The sequence below is a fragment of the Chrysochloris asiatica genome, unplaced genomic scaffold (genome assembly GCF_000296735.1).
Source record: "Chrysochloris asiatica unplaced genomic scaffold, ChrAsi1.0 scaffold03388, whole genome shotgun sequence".
Classification (NCBI taxonomy): domain Eukaryota; kingdom Metazoa; phylum Chordata; class Mammalia; order Afrosoricida; family Chrysochloridae; genus Chrysochloris; species Chrysochloris asiatica.
In genome coordinates this window covers 1-4,374 of record NW_006411906.1, presented here as the reverse complement: position 1 = coordinate 4,374, position 4,374 = coordinate 1, and positions in this window count along the sequence as shown.

Sequence of the window (4,374 nt, the reverse complement as noted above, 5' to 3'; positions counted from 1 at the left end):
GTGCCATGCGCTGCCAAAAGAACCAACAGATCTGTGTTGGAAGAAGTGCAGCCAGAGTGCTCCTTGGAGGCCAGGATGGCCAAACTTCGCCTCTCATACTTAGGACATATTGTTGCTGGAGAAGGATATTGTGTTTGGTAAGGTGGAGGGTCAGAGAAAAAGAGGAAGACCCCCAGTGAGATGGATTGGCAAAGTGGCAGCATCACTGGGCTCAATCGTGGCAACAATTGTGAGGTTAGCCCAGGATTGGACAATGTTTCGATCTGTTGTGCATAGGGTCACTATGAGTTGGTACCAACTCGATGGCACCTAACAAAAACAACAACAATAATTACTTTCGTTTTGTTAGAGAACTACTATTGAGTCCTAGTGTGGCACTATGGGTTAACATGCTAAACTTCAAAGTCGGTTTGAATCACAAGGCTTATGGTTCAAACTCACCAGCTACTCTTTGGAAACCCTATACAGGGTCACTGTGAGTCAAAACCAATTTGGCAGTACAACAACCACAATGTCTTCATTAAACACAGTTTGTAGAGAAGGCATGGAAGGAAAGGAAAAGAGGTGTGTAGGATAATCTTTGTCATTAGAGAGTTTCCAGAAGTGGATTTAAATCCCTGGATAACTTCCTGAGTTCATTTTGGTAGCTCAGACGTAGCTGTTGGTCAAAATAAGAGCTCTGGTGATACAGTAGTTAAGCACTAAGCTAGGAACTGAAAGGTAGTAGGTTCAAACCCTTCATTGACTCTTTGGGAAAAAGATGTAGCAGTCTGTTTGGGTAAAGATTGTTGTTATTAAGCATTGTCAAGTCAGTTCTGACCCATTTGTTGTTGTTAAGTGCCATCGAGTCAGTTCCAACCCATAGCAACCCTGTATAGAGTTTCCGAGAGGCGGCTGGTGAGCTTGAACCACTAACCTAGTTGTTCAAACCAACTTCGCAGTCCAGCGCATTCACCCACAGCACCACACCAGGACTCCTGAGTAAAGATTGTTGTTGTTGTTGTTGTGTGCCGTGGAGTTGTGGAGTCGGTTCCGACTCATAGCGACCCTGTACAGGGTTTCGGAGGCTGTAAATATTTACGGGAGCAAAAAGCCTCATCTTTCTCCCACGGAACAGCTGGTAGTTTCGAACTGCTGACCTTGAGGTTTGCAGCCCGATTTGTAACCACTACGCTACCAGAGCTCCTTAATTACAACCTAGAAAAACCCAAGGGGGGCAGTTCTACTCTGTTCTTGTTGTTAACTACGGTAGCATCCCATAGGGTTAACTATGAGTTGAAATCAACTCTACAGTAAAAGGGTTTTTTGTTTGTTTTTATTTTTGTCATTTAGCCCATTATGTTTATTTATTTGCTTTAATGATGTTTTGATTTCACAGTCAAGCTCTGTATGTTAACCTTGGCATCCTCCCAGACGAATTTAGCGGCTGATAAGAACATTTGAGCATCTGCCACTCTTCTTACTTATCAGATCCATTACTTGAGCATTACTGCCCTAGGGTATTCCCAACTTTGTGTGGTGTGCCATCAAGTCAATCTGGACTCCTAGCAGCTCTAGACGCAGAGTAGAATTTCCCCATAGGGTTTCCTAGGCTGTCATCTTCATGGGAACAGACTGCCAGATCTTTTGGCCTATGGAGCTGCTTGGGGGCTCAAACTGATGACCTTCTCATCAGATTGTTGTTCTGTGCCATTGAGTCAGTTCCAACTCATAGCAACCCAATATAGGGTTTCCGAGGAGTGGCTGGGGAGTTTGAACTTTTGACCTTGCTGTTCAAACAGACCTTTCGGTCCAATGCTTATCCCACATGGCCACACAAGGATTCAATTTAACTATTGTTCCTTTTCTCCCAACTTTAGAAATCGACAACTCAGGATTATACAGAGATCCGGAGCTCTGGGAGCATAGTGGTTACGAATTGGGCTGCGAACCTTAAGGTCCGCAGTTCGAAACTACCAGCTGTTCCGTGGGAGAAAGATGAGGCTTTCTGCTCCTGTAAAGATTTACAGCCTCGGAAACCCTGTACAGGGTCGTTATGAGTCAGAAACGACTCCACGGTGCATAACAACAACAACGACTATAAATTTGGACTCCAAGAGTGACAGAAGAAATCAGAAGGAAAGTTCCGAGGAAAGAGGATGTTCCTAGAGGACACTTCAACGATGGTTGTTGTTGTTGTTGTTGTTAAGCGCCGTTGAGTCAATTTCAACCCATAGCGACCATGTATAGGGTTTCCAAGGAGCAGCTGGTAAACTTGAACTACTGACCTTGCAGTCTGACGCATTAGCCCACAGCGTCACACCAGGACTCGATGATGGTGAGAAGCTACAAAATTCACTTTAGATAACAAGGAAAAACTGGCTGTGTTTCTTTGGAAAGAAGTACAGTTCTGACTTCTTGACGTTACTAAAGCCAGATTCTGTTTAATAAAAGCACATTGTATGAGAATATGGACTCTACTTCCCTACTTAAACTCATGGAAAAGGGATTTCAAGTGAATTCCCTCAGATGCGTAGAGAGTTTTTTCACATGGCACTAACAACAATAATTATTTTTGTTTATTTAGAGAACAGCTATGGAGTCCTGGTATGGCTAAGTAGGATAAGTAATGAACTGCTAGCTGCAAGGAAGAAACAGAAATGCCTTGAAGATGAAATCTTCTCTTATGAGTAATATGTTGTAAGTTGCTATCAAGTTGGCTCTGATTCATGGCAACCTTACAACAAAAAGAAACATGGTCTGCTCTTGCATCATCCTCATGATTATTGATAAGTCTGAGTTCACTTGTTACAGCCACTGTGTCCATCCGTCACATTAGGGGTTTCCTTGGTTTTCGCCGGCCCTCCACTTTACCAAACATGATGTCCTTCTCCAGCACATCCTGCCTTATGACACACCCAAAGTAAGCAAGTTAAAGTGTTAAACAATGTTCTGTGATCCAGCGAGTTTTAGAAGCTGATCATCGGGCCACTCTTCCTAGTCTGTCTTAGTCTGGAAACTCTGCTGAAACCTATCCACCACCAGTGTCCCTGATGGTATTTTCCATCATCACAACATTCTACAATCTACTACACTATGACAAATTGATGAATGAATAGCTGTATGAGTTATATTTGTTGTTGTTGTTAAGTGCTGTCGAGTCAGTTCTGACCCATAGTGACCCTGTATAGGGTTTTCGAGGAGCGACTGGTGAGCTTGAACTGCTCACTTTGCAGTTCAAACGGCTTTGCAGTCTGGTGCATGAACACACAGCGCCACACCAGGACCCCATGAGTTGTACAGAGCGTCCAAAATAAAATGCATTTATAAAGCCTCATTAGCAATAGCAGTAGCTTAAATTCTTCTCAATTCCAGTGTGGGTTTTTGAGTCAGAAGTTACCAACCAATCAAATTCAGAGTGCCCACCTTCTTTTCCCAAAGGAGTCCTGGTGTGGTGCTGAGGGCTAATGTGTCAGACTGCAAAGTCATTTGAACTGCAAGACCGGTGGTTCAAGCTCACCAGCTGCTCCTTGGAAACCCTATACAGGGTCACCATGGGTTGGAATTGACACAACACTTAACAACAACAACAACACCTTTTCCAAAAGAGAAAATCAAAAGCAATAGACTGGGAACCTAACTCCAATTCTGCCAGATTAACCTCTATGGGCTTTACACTGTTCTAAGAGAGCTGTAAAGTGCCTTCCAATCAGTTACTACTCAGAGTGACCCTGTATAAGGTGTCTGAGGAGCAGCTGGTGAGTTTGAACTGCCTACCTGTAGTTCAAACTGACCTTGTAGTTCAGTTTAGTGCCATATGTCACAATTTGTGTTCCATACTTCACCAAGACGATCTACTTTCATCTGTTTTACAGTAGACTTCCACATAAGCTTTCAAGTGATGAAATTACGCTGCTATCATTATTCTTTTTTTAATGTTTGAGAACCACTGTGTAGTCTAATGCTTCTCAAAGTAAAGATAAATATTGTAGGACAAGAAAGAAGAATGTCTTACCCAAGAGCCAAATACCTTGCTAATGGCAGATACAGGATATATTAGCTATGTATTGCTACTGTAGATGGAGTGCTGTAAGATAAACACTGGACTGCTAATGGCAAAACTGGCAGTTCAAACCCACCAGCCGCTCCTTGGAAACCCTATACAGGGTTGCTATGAGTCAGAACTGACTTGATGGCACTTAACAACAACAAGAAGTGACTTAAAGCAATTCAGATTTATTATTTTATATGTAAGAAGGCGCAAGGGCTTCTATCATGGAGGGCAGCGGCTAAACGATGTGCAAGAACTGCGCAGACCTGGTGGAGGTGTTAAATGAAACCCAGACCACGGAGCGGCAGGGTGAGAGGTATCTGGAGACCAGGTCGATGGGGAGA